The following is a 23462-nucleotide window of genomic DNA, read 5'->3' on the forward strand; positions in this document are numbered from 1 at the left end:
TGGTGATAGGTTCATATATGATAGCAATGTTGAAGAATATCAGAAGTATGACTAAATAACCTAAATGGAAAAGAAATAGTATTATTTACACTACAGTAGAGGAGTATTGGCTTCATGCCAGTATTAGGAATTTGATCATAGAGCCCTATTTACCTTATGCACGCCTTTGCGTAAATCCTTTGGCCCTGCCGTCACATATTGTACCAAAGTCTGGACAGAAAACTAGTTATGGACTTTGGAAGCTAGTTTCTCTTTTTATAATTTTGGTAATGGATCATTTTAACATTTCCTTGCATGTCTGTTGCTTTCTAGATTACACTACTAGAGCTTACTGCAGTCTTGAACACCAGCTTTGCCTATCACCAATTTTTAAAGCAAAAACCATTGTCATGCTTTACTGAAACTTTCATTGTTCTCCCTTGCATTAACAGGCTACCTTAAATATCAGATTCTCCTTACCTTCAAAGAACAGCAAGATGAAGAATTAAAGGAGGTTAAATAGTGCTCATATTCACAAAGCTCCATTGCTATGTGCCCTCGCCAGTCTATATTCATACTGCATCATCTTGCTTTCTCAATGTATGGGTAGAAATAAGAAACAACAACAAAAATACTGTTTTAAGGTAGCTCAGAACTTTTTCAACTCTGTGTTAAACTTCAAAATGACAGATAAAGCAGATATTTTCCTCCAGAGTGTGGTGGCTAACAGATGTGGGCACTTATTTGATTTCTGCCCTCATTCTATATCTCTCTTTCTCCATTTCTCTTTCTCTCTCCCCCAACCCTACACACACACACACACACACACACACACATTCGCTCTCTCTCTCTCTCTCTCTCTCTCTCAATAGTATATCCCAGACTTTGACACTCACACATAATATACACATGTATTAGAAACCAGGAATTTCAGATTCTGACTTTAAGGACCAGTAGTAATATGCATCATGGAGAATCCAAGCTGGATATGGGGAGTAGATAAGCACATAGCAGAACAAGAGAGTGTGATCCTATCTAATGACATTCAGGTTCAAAACTTAAATTCTTTTGTCTGAAAATAAATCCCTACCCTGTCTATTGGGTTGTCAGATCGCTGTCAGATGTCAGTTTGCAGCCTCAGTAAATATGGAAAATTATAAAAATTCCAATGAATCTCTTCTTTATTAGATATGTACTTGCTCAATTTCCTTTTTTTTTAAGATTTTATTTATTTATTCATGAGAGACAGAGAGAGAGAGGCATAGACACAGGCAGAGGGAGAAGCAGGCTCCATGCAGGAAGCCCGATGTGGGACTTGATCCCGGGACTCCAGGATCATGCCCTAGGCCAAAGACAGGTGCCAAACCGCTGAGCCACCCAGGGATTCCCTCAATTTGCTTTTAAATGTCATAAATGCCACAAACATTTGATAATCATACATTATCTAAGTATGAATAAAGTAAATGGATTATGCAGTAGAAATTCACAAATGGAAATCTAACATAAAAATCATAGACCAGGGGTTCCTAGGTGGCTCAATCAGTTTGGCATCTGACTCTTGATCTCAGCTTGGGTCTTGGTCTCAGGATTGTGAGTTCAAGCCCCATGTTGGGCTCCATCCTGGGGGTGGAGCTTGCTTAAAAGAAAGTCATAGACCAGTATTTTTCAAAGTGTGGTCTTCAAATTATGCTAGTTCCTAACCCAGGATTGAGCCCCACCCCACATCAGGCTCTCTGCTCTGCAGGGAGTCTGCTTCTCCTTTTCCTTTTGCCCCACCCCCTGCTCCTTCTCTCTCTCTCTCTCTCTTGCTCACTCTCTCAAATAAATAAATAAAAATCCTTAAAAAAAGAATTTCAGAAGCAATATCAAACAGCCTTATTACAAATAAAACATATGAATTTGTATAAGCACAAGTAAATCTGAGATTGTGAGGGCTTTTCTTTTTTTTACAAACAGCAGGAAAAGTAAAAGTTGAATGTAGTAAAGATGACAGTATCTTAAACCTAGATTGTATTTGATCAATGATTCTTTTGCTCTAGTCTAAAAAGCTGAAAAATATGAAGTTTTGTCTACAATAATTCGAAGAATTGAAGGCTTCCTATCAATGAAAAATAAAAACAGTCACTTTTGATAAACAATTAACTTTTTAAGGAAAAATTCAAATTATCAATATTTAGTATAAATTGGATGAGTTTGCGTGAAGCAACACAAACTAGAAACATCATTCAAAATTTTATTTTTATGAGCCAATTATACTCATAGAGTGAAGCCTGAAAACTAAAGAGTAAATAATAAGTAACAATAGCCAGTGGCAAAGCAAAACAAACCACATACAAAATATCTCTATTATATAATAAAATGGCTTCTCATTGTTATCAGTAATTCAACTTGGATCATCAAATTATTTCATGGTTTTCCAGCAGATATTTTAATTTGTAGATGTGAAGTCCTTAATATGTAATGTTTACCTAATAATATGTGTGGTGCTTACATGAGAGTTAAGTCCATGATATCTTTTCTTATTTATTTGCAATATCCATTGCTAGGGAAGCTCTTTTTTTTTTTTTTTTTCATTTAGTTAATGGTTACTTTGGGTGTCATGATGTAAAGTGAACTGAGATTACACATAATCATCATCATTTATTCAAGTGGAAGAAAAATGTTTCTCATAAGATTGAACTTCAATGCCATTCGATGCTTGATTTATCCAAAGTGAACAAAAATGACTCAATATGCCTCTTATATTGGTCCGTGGGAAAAATCTGATGTTCTGAAATTAAGGTTGATTCCTTTGGAGAACAATTGATTTTTCTTCTAGCAAGACCATGGTCAAAGTAACTTCCAGCCTACTCTAAATTTTTAACCTGGGATTCTGAAAAACATTAAGGAGAGAATCTGTACTGCAAATTAATGTGAGGATTGATTTATGTTTCATATTCTCAATAGTTTTTGTTTCACCTTTGCTAAGCATATATGTAAGGTTCAAGAGAGTTGATATACCAAAAAAAAAAAAAAAAGTTTTTTTTTTTTTTTTTAAGATTTTATTTATCCATTCATGAGAGACACACAGAGAAAGAGTCAGAGACAGAGGTAGAGGTAGAGGAGGAAGCAGGCTTCCCACAAGGAGTCCAGGATCCTGGACCCCAGGATCACGCCCTGAGCCATAGGCAGAGGCTCAATCATTGAGCCCCAGGCATCCCCCCCAAAATGTTTTTAATTAAAAAATTTAAAATTTAAAAAATATTTTAGAAAGACTGCTGATTTACCTAGCAGTCTCTTAGAAGTGGGGGTGTGGGTGGGGAGTATTCATTATTGATTTTCCCTGACATAATGGGGTCTTTGGGATTCCAGATATTTAGTGAGAGCTTCTTCTTTTGGACTTTAGGCTGAGATTTTTCTCCTGTTTCCAGGAGGATATAAAAAGTAGAGTTCAACCTATGATAGATTCATTTGAATCTTAAATTTAAAGACACTTGCAGAATGAAAGTGAGATGATGGAGAAACATTTATGTAATAATGTAAATTGATGGCAAAAGAAAGCCAGAGTAGCAATACTTATATTAAACAAACTAGAATTTAAATCAGAGTGTAATAAGAGATGAAGTAGGGCACTATATCATAATAAAGGGGACTATCCAACATGAAGATCTAACAATTATGAATATTTATGCCCCTGACTTGAGAGCACGCAATATATAAAGTAATTAATAACCACATAAAGATACTCACTGATAATAATACGATAATAGGAGAGGACTATAACACCCTGTTTACAGCAATGGACAGATCACCTAGGCAGAAAATCAACAAGAAAACAATGGCTTCGAATGACACACTGGACCAGATGGACTTAACACATATATTCAGAACATTCATCATAAAGAAGCAGAATACACATTCTTTTCAAGGGCACATGGGACATTCTCCAGAATAGATCACATACTAGGTCACAAATTAGACTTCACACAAGTATAAAAGGAATGAAATCATACCATGCAACTTTTCTGGTCACACTCCTATAAAACTTGAAGTCAACCATAAGAAATAATTGGGAAAGACCACAAATTCATGGAGGTTACACAGAATGCTACTAAACAATGAATAGGTCAACTAGAAAATCAAAGAAGAAATTTTAAAAATACATAGGAAAAAATGAAAACATAGTGGTCCAAAACCTTCGGTATGCAGCAAAATTGGATATAAGAAGGAAGTACATAACAATACAGGCCTATCTTAAGAAGCAAGAGAAATGTCAAGTAAATAACTTAATATTACACCTGAAGGAGCTAGAAAAAGAACAACAAATAAAGCCTAAAGCCAGTAGAAGGAAAATACTAAAGATTAGGGCAGGAATAAATGATATAGGCGCTACAACAAAATAAAGCAATAGAACAGATCAATGAAACTGGGAGCTGGTTTTAAAAAAAATTAATAAAAATTGATAAACCCCTAGCCAGACTTATCAAAAAGAAAAGAGAGGAGTGTCTGGTTGGCTCAGTTGGTGGAGCATAGGACTTTTAATCTCAGGATTCAAGCCCCATGTTGAGTACAGAGATTACTTAAAAATAAAATCTTTTTTTAAAAAATGAAAGAAAAAGAGCCAAATAAATAAAATCACAAATGAGAGAGGAGAAATAACAACCAATGTCACAGAAATACAAACAATTATAAAAAAAATCTTATGAAAAACTATATGCCAACAAATGGAACAATCTGGAAGAAATGGATAAATTCCTAGAGACATAAACTACCAAGACTGAAATGAAAAGAAATAGAAAACTTGAACAGACTGATAACCAGCAATGAAATGGAATCAGTAATCAAAAATCTCCTAACAAACAAATGTCTATGGCCAGATGGCTTCACAGGTGAATATGCCAAACATTTAAACAACAGTTAATATGTATTCTTCTCAAACTATTTCCAAAAAAAAAGGAAAGGAAGGAAAACTTCCAAATTCATTCTATGAGGCCAGGATTACCCTAATACCAAAACTGAACAAAGACTACACTAAGAACTACAGGCTAATATCCCTGATGAACATGGATGTAAAAATTCTCAACAAGGTCCTAGCACCTTAAATCCAACAGTACAATAAAAGAATTATTCACCATGATCAGGTGGGATTTATTCCTGGGCTGCAGAGGTGGTTCAGTATTTGCAAATCAATGCAATACACCACATTAATAAAAGAAAAGATAAGAACCATATGATCCTTTCAATAGATGCAGAAAAAGCATTTGACAAAATGCAGCATGATTAAAAAAAATAGTAAAAACCTTCAAGAAGATAGGGTTAGAGGGAACATACCTCAACATAATAAAGACCATATTTGAAAAACCGACAGCTGATATCATCTTCAATGGGGGAAAAACAGAGTTTTTCCTCTGTGGTCAAGAACAAGACAGAGATGTCCACTTTCACCACTGTTTTTTAGCATAGTGCTAGAAGCCCTAGCCACAGCAATCAGACAACACAAAGAAATAAAAGGCACCCAAATTGGCAAAGAAGAAGTCAAACTTTCACTATTTGTAGATGACATGATACTACAGATAGTAAACACAAAAGACTTCACCAAAAAGTTGCTAGAACTGGTACACGAATTTAACAAAGTCTCAGGATACAAAATCAATGTCCAGAAATCCTTTGCATTTCTATACACCAATAATGAAGCTGCAGAAAGATAAATTAAATAATCAACCTCATTTACAATTACACCCAAAACAATGAGATACATAGGAATAAACCTAGCCAAAGACATAAAAGATCAGGGTACCTAGGTGGCTCAGTGGTTGAATACATGCCCTCAGCTCAGGTCGTGATCCCAGGGTCCTGGAATTGAGTCCTGGATTGGGCTCCCCACAGAAAGTCTGCTTCTCCCTCTCCCTATGTCTCTGCCTTTCTCTCTCTGTATCTCTCATGAGTAAATAAATAAAATATTTAATAATAAAAAAATACATAAAAGATCTGTACTCTGAAAAACCATAAAATACAGATGAAAATTGAAGATGACACAAAGAAATGTAAAAATATTCCATGCTCATAGATTAGAACAAATATCATTAAAATGTCTATATTACCCAAAGCAATCTACACATTTAATGCAATCTCTATCAAAATGCCACCAGTATTTTTTACAGAGCTAGAACAAGCAATCTTAAAATTTGTAAGGAACCACAAATGACTCTGAATAGCCAAAGCAACCTTTGAAGGGGAAGAAAAAAAGCAAAGGTGAAGGCATCACAATTACAGACCTCAAGTTATATTACAAAGCTGTAGTCATAATAACAGTATGGTACTGGCAGAAAAATAGACACATAGATCAATGGAACAGAATAGAAAACTTGGAAATACACCCAAAACTAAATGGTCAATTAATCTTTGACAAAGCAGGAAAGAATATCCAATGGGGGAAAAAAAACAGTCTCCTCAATAAATGGTGCTGGAAAAACTGAACAGTAACATACAGAAAAATGAAGCTGGGCTATTTTTTTACAACACAAAAATAAATTCAAAATGGGTTAATGACCTAAATGTGAGACCTGAAACCATAAAAATTCTAGAGGAGAACACAGGCAATAACTTCTTTGACATTAGCTATACCAACTTCTTACTAGATATATCTCCTGAGGCAAGGGCAACAAAAACAAAAATAAACTATTGGGATTTCACCCAAATAAATTTTTTTCACAGTGAAGGAAACAATCAACAAAAACTAAAGGATATACTACAGAATGGAGAAGATATTTGCAAATGATACATCTGATAAAGGGCCAGTATCTAAGATCTATAAAGAACTTACCAAACTCAGCACCCAAAAACCAATCTAGTTAGAAATGGGCAAAAGACATGAACAGACATTTTTCTAAAGGAGATATACAGATGGCAACAAACACATTCAAAATGTTCAATATCACTCCCACCAGGGAAATAAAAATCAAAACTACAATAAGATATAACCTCATACATGTCAGAATGTCTGAAATTAACAATGCAGGAAACAACAGATGTTGAGCAGGATGTGGAGAAAGGGGAAATCTCTTAGACTGTTGGTGAGAATGCAAACTGGTACAGCCACTCTGGAAAAGAGTAACTCAAAAAATTAAAAATAGAACTACCCTATGACCCAGCAATTGCACTACTAGGTATTTACCTAAAGGAAACAAAAATATTAATTCAAAGTGATACATGCCTCCTGATGAATATAGAAGCATTAACAACAATAGCCAAATTATGGAAAGGGCCCAAATGTCTATTGACTGAAGAATGGATAAAGAAGATGGAATATTACTCAGGCATGAAAAAGAATGAAATCATGTCTTTTGTAACAATGTGAATGGATCTAGAGAGTATAAAGTTGAGCAAATAAGTCAGAGAAAAATATGATATGATTTTACACATATGTATAATTCAAGAAAGAAAACAAACAAACATAGTGTGTGGGGGGGGGGGGGAGAAAGGCAAACCAGGAAACAGACTCTTAGCTATAGAGAGCAAAGTGAGGGTTGCTGGAGGGGAGGTGGGAAAAGGGACGGGTTAAATGGGTAATGGGGATTAAGAAAGGCACTTGTGATGAGCAGACAGGGTTGTATGAAATGTATGGAAGTTTCTATACCTGAAACTAATATTACACTGTATAGTAACTATCTGAAATTTAAACAAACACTTGAAAAAAAAAGTGAAGTTCAAATTAGCTTGTTTCTTCAAAGGACCCCAGTGTGAAACTGGCAGACTGCTCCCATTAACTTTGTGGTATACAGCCTAAGTAAGTAGGTAAAAAAGAAGCTCAAATCGCCATATTAAATGGTGAGATGCCAAAACCAAGCTAGGTCGCCTTTATTTAACAAGAACCAGAAAAGCTGAAGTCCAGAAATGGTAGCTAGCTAATACAAACTATCAAAACCTACATTCCTCTCAGTAAAACATAAGGTAGTTTTTACCTGTGGTGCCAGAACCTACATTATAATATGGTTTGAGCCTTTGAGGTCTTTGATAATCTAGAAGGTTATTGAACCAATTTTTTACTAATGTTCAGAATATGTGCTCTACATATGATTTATAGAGGCTACCAGCATATCTTATAGATGTGCCCAATTGAGGAACTACAATTGGAGAAAAGGAGTGGAAGAGCTAGAGCACAATGTTAAGTCCTAATTATCTTTGCTTTTCAAAATCAGACAAGATAATTAAGTGCAACAAAACCTTACAGCCTTTGCTAGAATTTCTCAGTAGATCACCTGCACACTAGATACATTAGAATTAACTTAAGTGCCAACCATGAATTTCCTGGCCCTTACTACCCGATAAACTAAATCAAAATCTCTGCAGGCTTACCTGGTATACATTAGTGTTTGAAAGCCACTGCTGATTGAACAACAATCATTCATTCATTTGCAAATGCATTCATCTGTGCCTTCAGTTAACAGAGAATTTTGGAATGCCCACTGCAGCAAGGAACTGCATGTCACTGAAGAGAAATCCGAATTAAGACATTGTGACTGGCTAGTCCGGTTTATATTTTAACAGAGGAGATGAGAAATCTATAAAAATCAATTTAATACTGTTAAAAGTCTAGAACACATAGAATTCTGTAAATCCTGTAAAGTGCTTTGACATGAGATATTTCATTTTAACCTTGTAATATCTCAATCGCTACTTCTAATGTTGTGCTCATTAAGCCGTATACTACTTCATCAATGTTTGCATACCCATGAGACCATTAAGTCCCCAAGAGTAGGGGCCTGAATTTATTCACCTGGATATCTCTTGAACAATGAACAGTAGGGCACACACAACCAAATGCGAAGTTTGTTAAACTGACTAAGATGTATTATTATGCTTTATAGTACAGGCAACTTTAATATGTTGAAAAATTCTCCAATTCCACAACTTTCTAAAGATCCATTTTATTTCTTTATTTTGTTCATGTCCTCATATGTCTTCCTAAAATTATTTTGGTATCAACTTTATTCAAATCCAATCATCTTTTGAGCATTTAACAGATTGTATATACTGTTTTAAGTGCTTGAGATAATTAAATAAATGACAGACTCTGTTTAGAAGGGTGTTGTGTGCTAGTGAGGAAACAGACACATTAATTAATATTATTCAATAAGAAAATCCCTATGATAAATTATAGTAAACAACACTTTAAAAACAAAAGCAGGGAACAATCATTTAAACCCATGGGAGGATGTCAAGGTATATTTAATTATTTTGTTTAATTTTAATGCTTATTTAATTTATTTTTAACATTTTTCTGGTATCTCTTTATGAATGTGTATATATACATATATACAAATTTATATAAAGAGGACCATATTATATATGCTCTTTCAATAGAGACATGATTCTATAAATAACTTTTTCTTTATTTTCTATCATCCTCTTACAGTCATTCCAAGATAACCAGTGTTAATTAAATTCCATGCTTTTGTTTTTAAGGGATAGATTTCCAGCAGTGGGATTGCCAGATTGAAGGGTATATGTGGTGTTAAAACAAAAATTGCACCAGACAAAGCTAATCAGACACTGAAAACTTTATTCAAAGCTATTGCAATAGGGGAGCGAGAACACAACTTAAGTCCACTCAATTCTGCTGAAACAAAAGGAGTGTTTAAGAGCTGGGATGGGACTACAGAAATCACAAGCCATCTATGTTTGCTCATTAGCTTTACCCAAAGGAAAAGTACTCAGTCCTCATATCTTCATGACAGGAGATAACTTTACAACTTGAAGGAAGGCAGCCACTGAAATTACGTTCCTACCATCCACAGAGATTAGGGGGAAAGGGTACTATCTTCCCAGATGAGTACATTTCAAAAGGATGGCTCCCAGATCCTTGAGAAAGATAGCCCTCGTTGTAAAACTGACAAAAGACTTTTGAAAAAATTTACACCTCAAAGGGGCAGAGAAAGATTTACAGTTACAAGCTTTCCAAAGCAAATACTCCAAGAGAATAGGGCCCTCAGTGGTTAGGACATCTGGATTCTATAAGGGCCACAGTGAAAAGGAGATCAGGGGCCAGGAGACAGGAAGAAATCTGTCAAAAGTTCAATCAAGCTGAGGGAAACATTAGGCCATTTTAGCCAGTAGATTTGATTTTATTGGCTATCACCAGATTGATTATTTTTATCAAAGGTCTATAACAATTCACATTTTACCATTTCCCCACCTTCTCAACATTAGAAATACAACTAATTTTATGTCCTTACATTGTGATTGGTAAAAAAAAGAATATTTTATTTTTGTTTGGACTTTTATTTCCCTGACTACTAAGAAGACTAAATATCTTTTAGCCATTTAATTAGATGCTTCTTGTAAATTTCATATCTTTCCATTTTGTCTTCATTTTGGTTGGCCTGTCTTTTTATTTTCATTGTTAATATTTTTAATCTTATTTGTTTATGGACTTTTATTATCTTTGCTATATAACTACTTATTTGTTATTCATTTTGGTTAAAACATTTTTTTTTCCGATTCGCTCTATTTATTCATGAAAGACACACACACACACACACACACACACACAGAGAATGAGAGAGAGAGAGAGAGAGGAAGAGATACAGGCAGAGGGAGAAGCAGGCTCCATGCAGGGAGCCCAACATGGGACTTGATCCCAGGTCTCCAGGATCATGCCCTGGGCTGAAGGTCGGTGCTAAACCACTGAGCCACCTGGGCTGCCCTGGTTAAAACATTTTTTTTGACTGATTGCCTGGAGCCAGGTTGAGGGGAAAGGATTAACTGCAAAAGAACAAAAGGAACCTTTTGGGATGATGTAATGTACTATATCTTAGTTGTGGTGAGGCTTACATGAGTTTGTATATTTGTCAAAACTCTTCAAACTATACACTTAAACTGGCTAAATTATATATAAATGATACCTCCATAAAGTTGGGGGAGGGGAATTAGAAAAAAATCCTTAACACATAGAACAATTAAGGTTTGTGTATTTCATTGTATGCAAATTTTATACATCAGAAGAAAACCTTAGCAAATATTGAATTCTAATTAACAATTTACATACTGAAATATTTAGGGGATATGTTGCCTTCAAGTTCTTTTGAAATGCATTAAAAATATAAAATGAATTAATGGATGGATAAAGGGAAAGATAGGTATGACAAAACAAATGTTTTATCATTTATATAAATGATAGATGTTGATATGATAATTGTTAATTGTAGGTCTAAGTAGGAGTATATGACTGTTTTGCAAAAACTTTCATAATAAATATATATAATAAAAATATATCCTGAACACCTAAGTTGCTATATAGTATACTAAAATTTCTTATAAGACTTTACTGCTTTAGGCAGAATTATAAGATCACCCTCAAGATTCCTAGCCCCTGACATACCCTCATCTTCTTCCATTTATTCAATCAAACAGGAATCTAGTTGCTTTGAGAAGGGACTTTGTAGATGTAATTAGCATCTCAAATCAGGTAAGTTTCAGAAAGGGAAATTATCCTCAGTGAGGCTAGTCCCTTTTCAGGTTCTTTCTGGCTCCAGTATTGATTGGTCCAGTTGTTATGCAATATAATGAGGACTCATTGTTCTGCTTCACCATTTTTGGTATATTGGCTTGATCTTGTAAGAGGATTAAAGTAGAAGACATACTAGAGCAAACTCAGTTTCCCTCTCCTCTCTTTTCTCCTTGTCTCCTACCTCTTTTCTTCTTTCAGTCTTTATATATTTAGTTACTTCCCTCTCTCTCCTGAAGGTTAACTAATAATAATATGTAACAATAATTATAATAACTTATAAAAGCAGCTCTCAAAAGCATCCTTCTTGGAATTCCCCAATGATCTCAAGCAAGAGGCATTAAAGAAGAGGGAGAATGAGAATCTCCAATCAGTTCAGTGAATACTGCTACCTGACCAAATCCACCAGACCCATGCCTCTTCTTCTCAGCCCATAAAACTATAATCCCACTTTGACTTGTAAAGTCAGCCACTCTTCAGATGCTCCCTCATGCTCATCAGATGAATAAAGTGTCTAAACTCTATTTGAGTCACTTAAACTTTTTTTTTCACTGATACTGTTTAGGCTTATCACTTTATAGCTGCAAGATGGTTGCCACATTTTCTGGAAGGGCATGAAGTAACAATGTCTAAGGACAGAGGGTGTTTTCCTCCTGTGTTTATTTTAAGGAAGAAACTTTATCTGAGAGACTGAGTCATACTTCTCCCTCAGATCCCAGTGGCCAAGACTGAATCACATTCTGAAGTCCTACTTCAATGGAAGCTAGCAAGGTGACTATTCAATATTTTTAGCTGCTCTGTTGGGAGGTAAGTAAACAAGAAAGAAATCCTGAGGATGGGAGGAAGGGCTGTAAGGTATGTAGCCAGAAGTGCACAGCACCACATTTTTCCAAAATGTTATTGAATATGTCATATCATTTCAAGTTAGTATGTTCAATTTTTCAAGTGCACAGACACAATTCTATGACACTCTTTCCTAATATTTTGATTGCAATTAGAGGAGTTTTCAAGTAAAGCCAAACTATTTCAACATACTTTAAATAAGAGATTATTTTCCTGTTTGAAAATCGGCTTGAAGAAAGGCTCTTCATAAGAAATTTAAATGCTGGCATACAGCTGCTTGAGCAAAATAATCAGCATCAATACAAACAGAACATGTTATCAAAAGTGAAACAAAATGATTAACTTGTACATTAATATCATTAACAGTAAGGGTCATGTGCTAGCCCTGAAACCAAACTAGGAAACCAGAACAGTCTCCCCCTTTGTGTCTTCTATTGTTTGAGGATGTGTTTCTTCAGGTCAATATGCATCATAGGTACCTTGCTAGTGAAATAAGCAGTGTTGCTAAGCAACAGGTGAAAAAAATGATGTTAGAGAAAGCCATCTCTTTAAAGCAATAGCTGACAAGAGAGCGGTTGCTAAGTGTCATTTAACATACATGAAAATTGAACCTTGTGATCATCTGCAGTTCAGTGAGTCAAGCTGCTCTGCACTGCTAACATTTTTAAAGTTGAATGAAAGGTAATCAAGAGGATGAAATGTGGACCCTTCCATCATGCTGTAGGTAGCTCCAAGAGGACAGCCGATCAATGATTCCCACATGTTGACGTATTCTGAGATGTAAGTTGCCAATCAGTAATCACATTATTGGTTTCTCCCCCCAATGTCGCCTCTTCCTGTTTCTTCTTTTGGCTCATATTTGAAAAACATGTATCTGATAAAGAACTGGTATTTGGAATATATAAAGAACTCACAGAACTGAAGAAGGAAACAACCCAATTTAAAAATAGGCAAAAGATTTTAATAAATATTTCACCGAAGAAGATTAAAACTTTAAAAGTAGATGGCAAATAAATATATGAAAAGAAGTGCAACATCAATAATTAGAGAAATCCAAACTGAAACCATAGTGACATACCTCTTAACATCTATAGCAATGGCTAAATAAACCAAAACAAAACAGTCAAAAAACTCCAAACCTGAAAGTACCAAAAATTGCTGAAGGTATAGAGTAACTGTAACTTTCATACATTTTGGTAGAATGTAAAATGGTACCATCACTAGGGAAACCAGTTTGGGAGTTTTCCTATAAAGTTAAACACACTTAAAAAACAACTCAGTAATTCTGCTCCCAGATATTACTCAAAAGAAATAAAATTTTATGTCCTCCCAAGGACATGCGTGTAAATATTTCTAACTGGTTTTATTCTTAACATTCCAAAAAATGGAAATACTTCAAATATCTATCAACTGCTATGTGGAAAAACAAACTCATAAATGCATACAACAGAATCCTATTCAGAAACTCAAAAGAACACATCATCAATATTTGCAACAATATAGATGAATCTCCAATGCATTGTACCAAATGTAAAAAAGCGCCCCCCCCCCAAAAAAAATCCTCATATTATATACTTCATGGCAGTGGCAGTTTGGAAAAGTCAAAACCGCAAGAGACAGAAAACCAATCAATAGTTGCCAGGTACTGAGAGTGAAGGGAAGTGATTGTCTAAAAGGGGGATGAGAGAGCTTTCAGTGGTGATAGAAGTGTTCTATATGTTGATTGTGATGGTGATTATGTGACTGTGTATTTTTTCAAAATCCATAAACACTACACTTCAAAAGGATGAATTTACTTACTGCAACGATATTATACCTTAATAATTCTGACTTCTGACTCCATAAAATGACAAGAACAAAACTCAGTTACTTAAAATCATTTACTCTCACAAATCTGTAGGTCATCGGGGAGATTTTGCCTCAGGTTGATATTACTAAGAGGGTTCTGCTCCTTATTGCTCTCTCTCGGGACCATTGGGCTGTCTGGGGCATGATTCTTCTTGTGCATTCATAAGGTTTTCCAACATCTCATGACTAAATAAAACACTTGGTGAGCCCAAAATCAAGAAGAGATCAAACTACTGAAACTCCACTCTGCCCTGTATCTTCCTATCCCTGAAAGAGTAGAGAATTAAATCCAATTCAAAAATACTGTACTACTCAAAACAGGTTGGTCATGCACAATTTTAAGGAGCTTTTGGTGAATCAGGGTTATGGAAAATTAGAGGAAGGTGACATTAGCTACTTCCCACAAACACCTCAGCAGGTTATAATGAAAGCAAATTTCAGAACAAATTTTACCACATACCAACATTTATGGAATGAATATGATTTAGAAGAAGGAACAAAATGGTTACATAACCTGTTCTGTCAGTTTAATAAATGCCCATTTTTCTCTCTCTCTTTTTGGATACTGATCTGATCTTGCACTAATAGTTGAGGCAAATATAACTATATTCTAGATGCAAAATTCTATGCACTGAAAGGCAGCTTATAATTATCGTGAGCCAACCAAAATCCTCCATGCCAATAGATGGAGAAAGAATTCTTTCAGAATCGAAGTCTTTAGCACCCTTCTCAAGCACGTAAGCTATCAGGTTTGCTAAGTGCATATATCCTACTCAATTAATGTGGAGAGTGTGTCTAAAATGTTTGAGCTAATCTTCTTATCTTTATTTTCACTGTTTTCATCAATGAGATCCCATTTCTAACATTCATTATGCGAATTAGCAAACCACTAACTAATTTCAGCTGTAAATCCCTGTATCAAAAATTCAATTGTTGAGTGCCTTAAATAATGCAGTACATGTACTTCAGAAGTAGCTGCTTCTAAAATGGAGCTGTTCTGATTAAAAAGGATAAGTGACAATGCCAAAGATGTGAATCCTTGATTGCAGCAATTGACAGCACCTAATATGTAGATTGCCTGACACTAATTAATACATATAAAATACCACAGTGACTATGCCGCAGTATTTAAAACAAATTGCCCAGGGGAAATGTTTAAGTGTTTATGGCAACATTATTCAAAAATATCTATATGCCCAAAGGAGAGTGGGTAAATAAAATTATGCAATATTCCAATAATAGAATACTACAAAACAAGAAATATACATAAAAACATTGATGAATTCCACAAATGTTATGTTGAGTGAAATAAACCAGACATAAGAGAGTAAACACTACTTCTCTGGTTCCACTTCTAGAGAGTTCAAAAATTGGCAAAGCTAATGTATGGTGATAAACCTTCTCCCCCTTGCGGTCAGGCTGGAGTAGTATTGATCCCAACAAGAATGAGAAAACTTGCAGGGTGTTGGAGATTTTCTCTATCTGAATGGGACAGACTGCATTAAGGGTGTATATATATGTAAAAAATCATTAAGCAATAGACTAATGATCTGTGCCCTATATGCACCTCATTGTATACATTTTATACCTTAACTGAAACATGAGAAACCCAAAAGTTTTTAAAGTAAACTATAACCATAATATTGGTATAAAACCTCATTCTAGTTTCAGTGGACCTAAATATGGGCAGCAAATTATTATTTACTGTGAATGGTAAATGAGAAAGAGAAGTATCTAATTATTACTTCAGAACTACACTCTGGAATTCACAGGAATTCTGGAAAGTTGTTCTCATCATCCATGCACCAAGACTCCTATTCACTTCTGCCTCATGCTTGGACTCATTTCTCTCTGATGACCTGTAAGTACCAATATAGATGTAGACCTCTTGGTAGCTATACCTCCATCCCCAAACCTCTTCCCTATTAGAATTGGTTACTTCAAACTCTGTGTTCTTGTAGTGATTTTTCTTAAATTTGACAGGCTAATTATTTTATGTGAGATAATTTTTCTCATAGTGCTTCCTCCCTCAAAAGATTTATGGAGGTCTAGAATTGTGTCCGATGTGGCATTTTTATTACCAGAAACAAAGAATGCCTGCACGTAACAGGACCTGTTTGTATGTATTTAAAGGAGTAATTTCCTCTCACACTTTCAGAAGCTCACAGAAAGGGTCTTCAAGGTTATGAGTCCACCCTCTAGGATCTATGGTGAGGAAGAACTGAGCTTTACCCTGGTTATCAACATTTTCATTGTACCAGGGTAGGAGTCAATAGGCTATTTCTTTGTCTGTAGTGGATCTGTGCAATTTTTGGTTTTACTGTTACTGTCTAACATCAGACAAGCTTCATCAACTGCCTGAAGAACAGCAAGGACCTTCTAATTAGTTTCTCTGTATCTGGTTTATCCCCAATTCCCCAACTCCTCATAAGCTCTACAAACCACTTTTTTTTAATCCTTTTTTTTTAATTTTTAAAGATTATTTATTTATTTATTCATAGAGATGCAGAGAGAGAGAGAGAGGCAGAGACACAGGCAGAGGGAGAAGGAGGTTCCATGAAGGGAGCCCAACGTGGGACTCGATACAGGGTCTCCAGGATCGTGCCCTGGGCTGCAGGCGGCGCCAAACCGCTGGGCCACAGGGGCTGCCCCACAAACCACTTTTAACCACAACAGACCAAAGGATCTTTCCATAGTGCTAGCTGAGCATCCTGGCCTAAGTGACCTTCCTTTTTATTCTCAGAACTGTGCTCATAATAACATAAATTCTTGTTTGCACATCTATCATCAGCAATACACCATAATTCAGGTGAAGGACTTTGTTTTCCTTAATTTTCTTTACCTAGCACCTAGGACAGGCTAATATAGAGTAGATGTTCATGAATTAAATAAATGAATAAATAAAAAGCCTTTACATATTCCATATACAATCAGTCCCACTGATCAGAAGATCTTTACAGAAAAGTCTGCTGAACCCCTTCTACATCATTTAGGCTCTTTAGTATATGTGTGTGTGTATATGTATAAAATATTTTCCATGTATTAAAACATATATGTAATTGGATCTGAACTTTTCATTGTTAGTACAATTTTACCAATTATTTCTGTGTCACTTTGTATTCAGAGTTTGTTCTTCTAAATATATTAGAAACTTTGGGGGGGGGGGACAATTTATCTATTGTGCCTTGTTACATATTCTTTTTTTTTTTCTTTTTTAAACTTTTATTTATTTATGATAGGCACACAGTGAGAGAGAGAGAGAGAGAGAGAGAGAGAGGCAGAGACACAGGCAGAGGGAGAAGCAGGCTCCATGCACTGGGAGCCCGACATGGGATTCGATCCCGGATATCCAGGATCGCGCCCTGGGCCAAAGACAGGCGCCAAACCGCTGCACCACCCAGGGATCCCTTGTTACATATTCTTATATACATATCATGCTTAGTAAAATACTATATTCAATAATCACATATAACTGTGATAATTACTATAACTTAACAAAAGCTTACTTTTGTTCCAAATTTGACCAATTGCTGTTAAAGTTTAATTTACAAAATTAAATGTAAAGTTCCATAAAACAGCAGAAGTTTATACCTACTATGTGCAGCCCCTTCTAATCTACCAGGTGATTCCCAAAAGCCCCACACAGACCCAAAATAGGACATACAAAATGTCATCTTTTCCCACAAGGATCTCATAATTTAAAGAAGAAAACAGCCAACCACAAAGTGATTTAATATGGAGGAGTGGACATCTGGGTGTCATGTTTTCATTTCCATGCTAGTGGATTGTTTGATGGTTGATTTAGCACAGAGGTTGAAACTACATTGAGACTGTGAATGACTCTCCTTATAAACAAGAAAATGAAAATGGAATATGATGAAGTTGATTTGTAGAAAGAAACAACTATTCTTATAACTTAAAATTTTTCCATGGCACATGTAATTCAATACCAAAACCCAGGTAAGAGTAATTAAATGTTTGCAAAGCACATTGAGTTACTTGAAAATAAGGATTGCATGACCATAAGGCATGATGAAGAACACAAAAACACCAGAAAAGGTATTTCTAAAATCTAATTTCAGGAAAAATACTGTTCTTTCATTATCTTAATGAAACTTGAGTAGCCCCTGTGATCTCAGTGCCAAGCCAGCTTTTTCCAAAAATGAAATGTTTCTTTGCCTTAGCTGTATTCTTCAAAATGATTTGGGAGAGGGCAAGTTAGTCAGTAACTTATCACTACAGAGGAAGAAAAGGAGAAGCCACAGAATGTCCTGACTGAAAGAAATGGATGAGATAGCATCTTCTTAAACATTTTCTACTTATAAAAGAAACATTTCATAGTATATGTCAAACAACAGATAAAAGTTTGGAAACAAAAATAACATTTAGTTCCTCAAAAATAGCCATAGATCTTTGATCAAATTCTACAGCAACCATTCCACAGAATTTTGTTAGAATTGTGCTTCATTTAGAATTGCACATTTGCTGTCATATATTTTCACATACCCAACACATAACACATACACATTTTAAAAGCAGGGAATTCACTCTGAATAATGCCTCCCTTCTCATCCTTTTGCTTTGACATTTCAATTTCTGGGTGATTTCCAAAACAGAAAATGTTTATTTGGCTCTGCCAAGAGACACAAATAGTTAAAGTAAAGAGCACCTAACTACTTTTCAATAGTAAGCAGGGTTCGTTAGCAAGTATTGTCTTGCTTAATCTCCTTGGGCTTGGAGGTACACGTCTGCCAATAACCCCAATGCACCTCTTACCTTTGAGGATCCTTAAATACTCTGGTGCAACCAAGGCAGTTGTCCGGTCATTCTATCTCAAGGTCAGAAGCAAACATTGACGTAAAACTAAATCATTTCCAAATGTTATCCTTGGTTACTCAGAAATGCAACAACAAAACTTCACTTAAACTGGTCTTTCATCACAGGTGATACACTTTAAGAATGTGAAAGTATGTAGCATTGAGGCCACATAAATAGGATCAGTACATCAGAACCCTGGGTGAGAGAATCCTCACTCAGTAACCTTCCTTTGGGTAAATCTACACAGAATGTCTGTGAGGCTTTCTTTCTCTGCATCACCCTTTTAATGGTTTGCCTCTCCCATCATCTATTTTGGGGCTCAGAACCTCAAGATCTAAACCTACCAGAACTCAGAGGTTGAGTGGGAGCTGTTAGTTTCATTATTATTAGCTCCAGCATTTCTTTCCTGGGCAAACCTGGGCAAATTACTTACCTTCTCTGTGTCTCAATTTCCTTATTGGCAAACTAAGAATTGCACATATAGGTGTATAAGCAGTGGTTAACAGTACAGGTGCTGAGCTAAACTGCTTGAATTTATATCCTGGCTCTGGTATTTACTAGTTCAGTTACTGTGAATAAGTTGCTTAACCTCTGGGTGCTTTAAAAATTTTTCCCCATGTGTATGATAGATCATAGCGATCTTTATGAAATAGAAATATTTCAAATATTTCATTAATCTGTAAATGTTAAACATACCAGGAGTAGTTGATAAATATTAACTATTATTATCATTATTGTTATTTTTGTTGGAATTTCTGAGGGGACTGCCAAAAAACAGAGTTATTTATCCATAACTTATTAAAAAGATTCAAAATGAAACAGAGTAAACATAGAGGGCAAAATATTATCTTTCTTACTGGCTTTTGGCTTGAACTGTAGAATTATGCTGATTTACATTCCCTCTCGCCTTGCCCCATAGCAGCGTCCATGTGAGGCAGCCCCAGAAGACATGGAAGGATTTATGCTCTCAGTAGTGCTTTGGCTACTTTCGAGAGAAAGAAGAGAGTGCAGCTGAAGAAAGACAGCCCAGTTACTCTCCCCAGAGCAGAATATGGAAAGAGGGGAGGAGAAACCCTCAGTTGGAATGCTTCAGCTCCATTCACAGGCAGGAAACCAGAGGAGGAAGTTTTCCCAAATAACATTCCCATCATCATCTACCACCCCTAGCACCAAGGATGTGCTCTTTTTAGAGGCATCCAGAACAGGGCTCTTACCTCTTCCTCTAAATATTTTTTTTTCTTTTTGATATCCATGTGTATTAATTAAAAACTATGGAGTTTAAATGTTTCTGTCCCTTAGCCATGTGTCAAATCCCTTTTTATCATGTATGCTTGCCAGCAGAAACTGGATTGGGGGTTTTATGGCATCATTTAAAAATAATTATTTCACATATGGTTACTGTCTTTCTTATGTCAGGCAAACAATTTGCCTTCTGCACTGCTGAAATAGGGATGTGGTCATAAATAGGAGTTCAGGCTGTTGGGAAAAAGGCTTTGCACTCACTGTGTTAACAAATGCCATGGATAGAGTTCACTTTGAGAGAGAAATAGTAAAACCAGTATGGAACATCTGAAACATGACAATGTAGATCAAAAGAAAGGGACATTCACTAGCAATGAAAATCTAAAAATAAGTTAGGATAACAATTCCATTTAAAATAGCATCCAAAAGAACAAAACACTTAGGAAAAATTGAATAAAAGGAGTGCAAGTCATGCTCATGGAAAATTATAAAATATCAGAAGAAATTAAAGAAGAGCTAACTAAATGGAAAGATACCTTATGGCTATGGATTGAAACATTGAATTTTTTTTTAAGATGGCAATACTCACCAAATTATCTATAGGTTAAACACAATTATCAAAATCCTAGTTTTTTTTTTTTTAACAGAAATTGAACAGCTAAACCCAAGATTCACATGGAAATTAAGGAACCCAGAATAGCCAAAACAATATTTAAAAAGATGATCAAATTGGAAGGACTCATAATGCTAAATTGTGAAGCTTGTTATAAAGCTACAATAACAAAGACAGTATGTTCTGGCATAAGGGTAGACAAAGAGATCAATGGAATAGAACTGAAAGCCCAAAAGTAAGCCCTTACATTGTGGTCAATTATTTTTTAACAAAGTTATTAAGAAGATTTAACAGGAAAGAAGTAGCCTTTTCAGAAACTAGTTCTGGAACAATTTGCTATCCACATGTGAAAAGTTGAATTTGGACAAGACAAATAACCCAATTAAATATGGGTAAAAGATTTGAATAGATATCTCTCCAAAGAAGATATACAAATGGACAATAAGCACTTGAAAAGATGCTGCATCATTATCCAGGAAATGCGAATTGAAACCTGAATAAGGGGCACCAGAATAAAGGTCTCCTTCAGCTCAGGTCTGATCTCAAGGCCCTGGTATCCAGCCCTGTGTCAGGCTCCTCACTTAGCAAGGAGTCTTCTTCTCCCTCTTCCTCTGCCCAGATGCCCTTGCTCATTCTCTCTTTCTCTCTCTCAAATAAATAAATAAAATATTTTTTTAAAAACCCATAATAAGATGCCATTTCTTACCAACTAGGATAGCCATAATCAAAAAGTGTTCTTGTTATCTAACAAGAATATGGAAGAAATGGAACTCTCATACATTGCTGTGAGAAAGGAAAGGGTTCAGCCACTTTGGAAAACAGTTTAGTAGTTTCTTAAAACGTTAAATATTGAGTTGCTGTATGACCCAGCAAAATGTTGGTTCATACAAATAAACATATGGGAATATTTGCAGCAATATTATTTAAAATAACTAAAACCTAGAAACAATCCAAATGTTCATCAACTGGATAAAGAATATTTGTTCATCAACTAGATAAACAATATTTGAATATCTATAGGATGGAATGATATTTGGTAATAAAAAAGAACAAAGTATTTGTGCATGCTAAAACATGGATGAACCTCAAAAACAGTATGCTTAGTGAAAGAAGTCAGACACAAAAGAACACAAATTGTATTATTCCATTTATATAAAATGTCCAAAAAAGGCAAATATATATATATATATATATATATAGATAGAGAGAGAGAGAGAGAAAGTAGATTAGTATTTTTATAGGACTGTGAGTAGGAATGGGGAATGATTGGAGTATGCAATCTCTTTGTGGAGTGATGAAAATATTCCAGAATATGGTAGTGTTTGTAAAACTCTTTACATACAATAAAATTCATTGAATTGTGCAGTTAAAATGTATGAACTTTATGGTATATAAATTGTGTCTTATTCAAGCTGTTCCAAAAAAGAAAAGAACATTTTTTTCTGGACTAAGAGTGAAGCATTCTCTTAAAAAATATATCCTACATGTTTCACATTTGCTAAGTGATTATAAAGCAATGTCATATTTAGGATTTAAATTAATCTTTACAATTTCATAAAGTGGAAATTTTTATTTCTGTTTCACAGAAGAAACTGACTCAGAGAAGTCCATTTATCCACCATGATTTTACAGTAGATGAGGAACAACAAATCCAAATGCAATGTTTGTATTTTTAATTCCAAATAATCCACTATTTTGTTATTGAATTTGTTGCACTACAGATTGTCTCAAGTATGTTCAAGGGCTCAAATGCAGTAGAAGTTTATTTCTTCCCCATGAGAGATTTCAAAGCAAGCATCCCTAGTCAAGAATTAGGAGATCCAGACTCCTTTCATTTTGTGGCTCAACCATTTTCTAGGACTTCATCATCATCTCATTTACTGGCAACAGAGGAAAGAGGGCATGGAGGGTTTTTTTAAAAAAAGACTTTTCCTTGGAAGACACACTTTATCTCCTCACATTCTGTTGGCTAGAATTTCAGTCATACTTAAATGCAAGGGTAGCTAGAAGTGTAGACTGATTGTGGATCCTGAAAGAAGAGGTGAATGGATTTTGGTGAACAGCTAGCAATCTCTGCCACAGAAATGTAACCTTTAAGAAAAAGTGTTACTTGTGATCTGAAATGGCAAGTTTAAAGTCAAACTTGTCAAATGCATTCTCATATCCTTGTAGAATTAACTAAGGATATGATTTTTCTATAAAGAAGCAATCAGAAAAAAACCTAAACCTTCACTCTGAGTTTCTAACTTTGCTTATTAAGAACACAATACAAATCATGTTCCTTTTTTTAATTGCCTGGGTAACCAGGAATTATATGGTTCTAAGTTGACAGTGTTCAAGCATTGACTGAATCATCACTTAATCGGTTCATACTTCAGTTCTGTCATTTATTGCTATGCAATTTGGACATGTTATTTAATACTTCTGAATTTCAGATTCTCCATCTGCAGAAATGGAATAATAGACCTAACCTGTCAAGGGTTATCAGAAAAAATGAACATACCTAGAACATTAGCTGATGTGTCAGACACTTCACAAGTATTATTTTATCATTAGCTTTACCCTATAAGGTCCTTTTAAACACTGTTAGTCTATGGTTTGGTGATGAAAGACCTAAAACAATTTAATTTCTTT

At 35.1% G+C, this 23462-nt stretch overlaps 2 long non-coding RNA genes across 4 annotated transcripts in view; one reads left to right on the forward strand and one right to left on the reverse strand.

Moving 5' to 3' along the window:
* The window catches only part of LOC102153698, a 223004-nt gene that overhangs the window by 168097 nt on the left and 31445 nt on the right, over nt 1–23462 (reverse strand). The window lies entirely within an intron of this gene.
* LOC119866402 overlaps nt 1–23462 on the forward strand; it is a 79836-nt gene that overhangs the window by 43423 nt on the left and 12951 nt on the right. Inside the window, exon 2 of the long non-coding RNA XR_005380025.1 lies at nt 12177–12271. This is a non-coding gene — a long non-coding RNA (uncharacterized LOC119866402). The remainder of the gene's footprint in view (nt 1–12176; nt 12272–23462) is intronic.

Source organism: Canis lupus, chromosome 27 (assembly GCF_011100685.1).
Source record: "Canis lupus familiaris isolate Mischka breed German Shepherd chromosome 27, alternate assembly UU_Cfam_GSD_1.0, whole genome shotgun sequence".
Classification (NCBI taxonomy): domain Eukaryota; kingdom Metazoa; phylum Chordata; class Mammalia; order Carnivora; family Canidae; genus Canis; species Canis lupus.